This window comes from Sarcophilus harrisii, chromosome 3 (genome assembly GCF_902635505.1).
Source record: "Sarcophilus harrisii chromosome 3, mSarHar1.11, whole genome shotgun sequence".
NCBI classification, from domain to species: Eukaryota; Metazoa; Chordata; class Mammalia; order Dasyuromorphia; family Dasyuridae; genus Sarcophilus; species Sarcophilus harrisii.
Window position 1 is genome coordinate 272,378,184 of NC_045428.1, and position 8,061 is coordinate 272,386,244.

Sequence of the window (8,061 nt, forward strand, 5' to 3'; positions counted from 1 at the left end):
AATCCTTTTGTAGGATTGGGGAGATTTGGACATGTCTCTAGGAAAAGGGGGAAAAGTTAGTAGTGAAGGACAGCTTGAAAGCAGTAAGAGATAACGGATGAATAAGGACCATGAAGAGATCAGAAGGGATATCTATAATCTAGTATATATTAGCATTTTAGATTTTTTGGAATGTTTTTCAGTTACATCTCTCTATCTTTAATTCTAATGGATCTAATTATGCAACTGTTAAAGAAAATCTTTTGAGGAAGAAAAAGAAGAAGGGTCTGGGATTAGAGCCTTGTTATACTATAATAGGAGTATAAATTGCCTTTTGTTATCCTTGGGCAAAAAATCACTCAAATAACCTTTTCTAGTACTATGTAAGAGCAAGATAGAGCCACAGTACCTTTATCTTCTAGTTAGACCTACATAGTTTTTCTTTTCTTTTCTGCTATTTAAGTACATTTCTTTCTATGCTTTTCTGACCTAATAAAGCCTTTTGTGAACTTAAAATGTTTACTAACTTCCAATTCCCTCCTCTCTAAATGTCCTTATCTTCAGTGATGAAGGTTGATGCTGTATGTCACATATTTCTAGTTGCTCCTGTTTTAAGTCAGACACACCAAGAAAGATTGCTGACAGACATCAGGTTGTAACTTCATAGGCATTTCTCCAAGTGCCATCTACAGACATTGGAAGACACTTTAATCCCATGTTGGTATGGCTCTCTTGAGATGCAGTTAGTAAGTTTTTGATGGGGTTCTCAATCAAGAAAAAAATTAAAAAGTCATCTTTTTAAATAATAAAACAGAGAGCTGATAAAGAGAGTTCTCCCTGTTTTTACCTGCAAGGAAAGCAAGGTCTACTTAAGTGGCATTAATCAATTCATGTAAAGCATTGAGTTAAATTTCACTGACCCTTGGACTTTACCCTTGTTAATCAAAGAACAAAGGAATAAATTACTATATATTAAGAAATCTGATCAGTGAGGGACCACATGAAAGCCACTAGAATCCAAACTTAATTGTTAACCTCTAATGCTTTTGGGGAAAACTCTTGAATTTCTCATTTCTTTTACTCTTGTTTTATTTGTAAACTGGATAAGATACTTGCCTTGATTTTATATCTTCAGAGTTCCTTAGATTACTTCAGCAAAATAAAGTATGTGAAAGCAATATAAAACTGACTCGACTAAAATTGTATTCACAAGTGCCTATAGGATTTAAATGGCCACATTTAAGGTTTATCCAGTTAAATGTCAAACAATTCTGCAAGTTTTTTATTCTGTATTTAATTGACTTTTTAAATAATAGCTTTCCATTTTCAAAATATATACAAAGACAGCTTTCAACATTCACCCATTCAAAACTCTGTGCTCCACTTTTTCCCCTCTTACTACCTCCCCCAGACAGCAAGCAATTTAATATATGTAAAACATGTGCAATTCTTCTACACATATTTCTATATCCATCATGCTGCAAAAGAAAAATCAGATCAAAAAGGGGGTAAAATGAAAAAGAAATAAAAACAAGCAAACAACAACAAAAAGATGAAAATACTATATTGTGATCCACATTCAGTCCTCATAGTTCTCTATTTGGATACAGATGACTCTCTCCATCACAAGTCTATTGGAAATGTCTTGAATCATCTCTGTTGAAAAGAGCCATGTCCACCAGAGTAGATTATCACATAATCTTATTGTTGCATATAAAATGTTTTCTTGCTTCTATTCAATTCACTTAGCATCAGTTCATGTAAGTATCTCCAAGCCTTTCTGAAATCATCCTGCTGATCATTTCTTGTAGAACAATAATATTCCATAACATTCATATACCATAATTCATTCAGCCATTCTCCAACTGATGGGTATCCACTCAGTTTCCAGTTTCTTGCCACTATAAAAAGGGTTGCCGAAAACATTTTTGCACATGTGGGTCCTTTTCCCTCTTTGATGATCTCTTTGGGATACAGGCCCAGTAGAGACAATGCTGGATCAAAGGGTATGCACAATTTGGATGTAGGATGGGAAAGGACCTTGAATTCATATCATAAGAATAGTTTGAAGAAATTAGAGATGGTTAATTTGAAGGGGCAGCTAGATGGTACAGGCAGGATAGACTGCCTGGCCTAGAGTCAGAAAGATGTCTCTTAGTTCAAATCTGGCCTCAGATACTTATTAACCATATGATCTGGGCAAGTCATTTGTGTGCCTTAGTTTTCTTATCTGTAAAATGATCTGGAGAAGGAAATGACAAACAAATAACTATCTTTGCAAAAAAAAAAAAAAAACAAAAACAAACCAACAAGCAACCAAATTAGATCAGGAAGAATTAAATACAATTGAAATGACTAAACAGCAACAACAATCTGGAGAAAAGATGACACTATGGGAACACAGTAACTATTTTTTAAAGTATTTGAAAGTCTGTCACATGAAGATGAAATGACACTTGTTTTGCTTGACCCAAGATGGCAGAATTTGGAACAATGGGCAAAAATTATAAAGATGCAAATTTAGACGAAACACTGGGAAAATATGTGCCAGCAATTAGAATTGTCTGAAAGTAGACTTTGATGTCTGGGGAAGCAATGGATTATAATTACCCTTCATATCATTGCCATAATTGTCATTGTATAGCTCTACAAAGTTTATGAAGTGCTTTGTATTGATTATAACTTGGGCATTATAGAAATACTATTACCCCCCTTTTATTGATGAAGATGCTTCAGAGAAGTTGCAGTTTGCTCAGAGTCTCTCAGGTAATAGGTGTTAGAAGTAGATATTTTAGGGTCTTTTAGCAAAGTTTGACTAGCCACTTGTGGAATTATTTTTTTAGAGAAAGAGTTTTCTCTCTGTGTTTCTCTCTCTCTCTCTCTCTCTCTCTCTCTCTCTCTCTCTCTCTCTCTCTTGTTTCATGGACTCCTTTGGCAGTGTGGTGAAATCTGTGAATCCCTTCTCAGAATTATGCAGTAATATGTATAATACTTATAAAAGAATAATGAAAAAAATAGGAATCAATAGACATATATATTTTTTTAAGTTCACCCACCCTAGATTAACAAACTTTGTTTTTGAGGTAATTATTGTTCAGGTATGGGTTGAAATAGTTTTAATTCTGAGATGCTATTATGCTGTGATGATGTAGCACAGTAGTTCTCAAACTTTTGTTTTCAGTATCTTTAGCCTATTAAAAATTATTGAAGATCTCTCCAAAGTGGTTTTGTTTATCTGGGTTATATTTATAGACATTTACCATATTGGAAATAAAAACTATTTTTGAATTTGTAGACCCTCTAAAAAGGGTTTCAGAGATCCCCAGGATTCTCTAGACCATACTTTGAAAACCACTGATGTAGCACATACAATATACAGAATGTCACTTTTGGCTATTAAAAGAAGATAGGGCTTTGTGAATTACAATGAGGTCACTAGTAGCAATGAATGAGACAAATCTTAGCACAAAACAATATTTCTTTCATAGAATAGACTTCATCACAATTGTTAAGAGTCTCCATTCACAATATACTTTTCCCTCAGAACTAAAAATAACTGCTTTAGTTTAGAATATCTTGCTTTAAAAAGCTCTAGGTTGATTTTTAAAGAAATGAATAAGAATTTCTTATTGGAAAACCTTATTTGGTTTGGTGAACTGCCTCTTCAAATATAGATAGAAATCTCTGGCTCTCCTTGTTGGGGAGAAAAAAAAAGATGATTCAATATGGCTTGAGACCATATGGGAATGTCATGACAGTGCTAATCCCACATTTCCTGATTTAGAAAGCAGTTAATGATCATTCTGGTTATTGTTTGCATTTCTTAACTAATCAAAGTCTTCTTTTCAGCTGTGATTCTCTTTTGTGCCACTCCAATGTGGCATAACAAAGAATGAATGTATTATTTTCTGTGTTCTGAAACACTTCAGCTATGAAAACCAGAAACGAACAATTTACAAGGCTGAGAACATCTGCTCTCTATCTAGAGAGTAGAAGTGCACTTGTATCACGAATAAGAACATTTCATCATCTATGTATAGCTAGACAATGTTCTCAAAAGAGTTTCTTGAAGAAGGAACTACTATAGGGAAAAGTTGATGTTCAGCCAGGACAAGACTGTTGTTATTATATATGTCCATACAGATGGGCATAGAGAATCTTATAGATTTAATGCAATAACACAAACCTGTCACAAAACTAGTTAAGAAAACAATTTGTTATAGACTGCGAATTGATGAATCCTCCTCTTTATTTAAAGTTTGAACACAAATTATATCGGGAATTAACCAGAATCTTTCTAGAAATTATAGAAACTGCATCCCTTCTTCCTGTTTTTTCCACATCTGGCTAGAATTTTTTCCTTCTTCTCTTTGGCTTCAAAACACCTCTTTTATTTTACATTTGATCACTGCCATACACAATAAATGTCTTATTTATTAAAAAATCTTATAGGATTTTATCACCTTGACCTGAGCTTGAGTTCTGCCTCTTGTTGTATTACTTGGGGGTAAATCAGGACCCAAAAAAGAAAATATCAATGGGGAGAGTTAAGTCTTGCATTATCATCTTTATAGGATAAGATGAATGAAAATGTACAAGAACACTTTATGTAAACAAGAATCATGTATTAGTCTTCAAGGAGAACCTACTTTTTTTTTTTGTCTTTTCTTCTTAATCTTGACCATTTTTTGATTATTATTGTTTAGTCATTTCAGTTTTGTCCAATTCTCTGTGACCACATTTTTTTCTTTTTTAAATTATAACCTTTTATTTCTAAAATATATACATGCATAATTTTTGACATCCTACAAAACCCTGTATTCTAATTTTTCCTCCCTCCCCCTCTTCCCCACTTTGCAAGTGATCCAATATGTTAAACATGTGCAGTTCCTCTATATTCCACAAACATCATGTTGCCCAAAAAAAATCAGATCCAAAAGGAAAAAAAAATGAGAAAGAAGACAAAATGCAAGTAAACAACAACAAAAAGAGTGACAATACTATGTTGTGATCCATACTCAGTCCCCAGAGCCCTCTCTCTGGGTGCAGATGGCTGTCTCCATCACAAGACCCTGAGGTGAGATTTGAACCCAGTTCTCTTTCTTTACTTTTTTCCAACATACCACAGGGACTCTCGTATTTGTTTATTCACTTTTTCCTCCATTGATGAAGATTTTACTGCTTTATTCAAAGAACAGATGGTATTTGAAATTATAACTTGGGCAATAATACAGCTGCTCAAGGATTATATTTCAGTGTTTGTATGGGTTATGTTCAGAATACAGTTTGTAAAAGCTTAATATAAATTCTTGGAACTCAGATAATACCTCTGTGGCTATTAAAAGAAGTTAGAGCTTTGGGGTTTACAGTGAGGTCTCTTAGCAACAACAAATGAGACAGGTCTCATGAACACAGAACACATTTCTCCACTGGACAGATTGTTATAATAAGAATGTTGTCATTCTTTTAAAAAAAAATGCAGAGTTAAAAAGTAAAGAAACACATTTTGCAATGAGGTAACTTGGAATCATTTGCTTATTTCCTGTCTTTTAGTGAAATTGATAATAATCAGAACTCAGCACTGTATGACAATTATGTTTGTGGAACAATTGAGAATGCCTCATCCTGCTGTTAATGTTTCTTATGTGGTTCTAAAAGAACTTGGTTGAGACTGGGTGGTATTTTTGACTTATGAAAATGGGCACAGGTGATCCTAAGAGAAAAAGAGTGAAAAGAGACTAGAGAAAGTGGAAATGGGATTATTTATAGTGTAGGTAATTCCAAGCATGGAAACTTCCCCCACTGATGCAGAGCAGTAAACCATGTGTAATTTACATAGTCTTAAATATCTGAATTACTGAGAGAGATTAAGTGACATTCACTATTTGTTAGAGGGAAGCTAGATGACACAGTTGATAAACTACTGAGCCTGGAGACAGGAAGACCTGAGTTCAAATGTTGCCTCAGATATTAAATAGCTGAGCAACTCTGGGCAAATTACTCACCTCATCTGTAAAACAATCTGGAGCAGGAAATGGCAAACTACTCCAATATCTCTGCCAAGAAAACCCCAAATGGGCTCATAAAGAATCAAACATGACTGAAATAATTGAACAAGTATGTGTCAGAATCAAAACTTGAACCCTGATCCTCCTGGTTCCAGCATCCAAAATCATTAAAGAAATAGCTTTCTTGACAGATGATAATATAGGCAGTTGGATGTAGAGAAGCTACTGGGGATGAATTACAAAAGATGAACAAAAGATGCCTTATGTACTTTGATGATGCAAAAGAGCTATGATTTCCTCAGTGTGAGAACTTCTATCATTTATATAGTTTAACACCTTCTTCCTTTTCCCATTGTGTGCTACTCTTATCCATCTTGTTGGAACTAGGTGACTCAATTGATGGAGTGCTGGGTCTGGAGTCAGGAAGAACTAAATTAAATGTAGCTAAGCTACTTATTAGCTATGTGATCCTGGGGAAGTCACTGATTCTCTCTTTGTCTCAGTTTTCTCAACTATAAAATAGAGAAATTAATAATACCTACATCCTAGAGTTATTGTGAGTATCAAATGAGAGAACAATTATAAAGTACTTAACATATGTCTAACATATAGTAAGGCCCATGTAAACATTTGCCACTAAGATGTACCATTACTATTCTTTAGATTATCAGTCCTGGAGACCTTTCTCTTTTTTCTATACATTGAATATACAATTATGTGACATGGATTGTCAACAAGTCAAGTCAACATGCATTTATTAAGGACCTATTATGTATCAGGTATTGGAGAATACAAAGAAAGACAAAAAACAAAATGAAATTCTAAAAACCCTCTAAAAACCTGACTCTCTATTGTCTCTCACTCTTAAGGAGACTTTTGATAACATGGCTCCAGTCTATCTTTCTAGGATTATTAGGCAGTAATCCTCTTTAAGCACTCTGTGTTAGAGACAAATTGGCCTTTTTGAAATTTATCTCATATATATAGAATCCCAGCTCCCAGGTCTGTGCCTTAGTGCTAGTTTTATACCTTCCCCACCTCTCTTCCCAGTACCAGCTTGTACCTAAAAAGTGATTTCTCCACACTACTATGTCATGAAATTCCTAGTTTCTTTTTAAGTTCAGCTCAAATTTTATCTCTTATATCAGGGTTTTAAAAAATGAATTCATCCTAAGGAGACCTAAACTCAAAGGAACATTGATCACAATTCTCTCTATTTCTCTGATCCATTGTCCTAATCTCAGAGTGGTGCTGAGGAAATCTAAAGGAAAGCTTAATATAGCTCATGTTTAAATTATTCCCCCCCCCCAATGTATAACAGTATATTTTCTAAAAAAAAAATTCATTGTGCAATATAGGCTTTATTTTTCAATAAGCAAAAATCTGCCTTTTTCTCCCATTTCCAATCCCTCTTCCCCCTGAGAAAAAAAGAAATAACAAATCTCATTATAAACATGTACAGTTAATCAAAACAAATTTCTACCTTGGCCATATCATCTATTTTTTTTTTTTTTTTTTGTCTCATTCTGCACTGTGATATCTTTATCTCTGTATCAGGAGGTGGGGAGCATGTATCATCATAATCCTCTAGAATTCTGGTTGGTCATGAGACCACTGATCAGAGTTTCTAATTCTTTCAAAGTTTGCCTTTACTAAATTTCTGTCACTGTACAAATTGTTTTCCTGTTTCTAATCCTTTATTTTGCACCAATTCATGTAAGTTTTCCCAGGTTTTTCTGTAACCTTGCTCTTCATCAATTCATATCTGAAACTTTACTCTTCATCATTTCATGTAATAGTGAATAATATACCATAACTTGTTTATCTATTCCCCAATTTATGAGTTCCCCTTCAGATTCCCATTCTTTGCTACCACAAAAACCCAACAAAACAACTATAAATATTTTTGCATATCATTAGAATTTCTTTTGCATAGAACTAATCTCTCCCTTAATCTTTCCTCCTCTAATTCCTTCTCACCATTCTTCTTTTTCCTTCTTTCTTGTTGAATGAAATATATTTCTGTACTCAATTCTCTCTCTGTTTCTTTCTCTTTGTCCATGTCTCTTTCTCT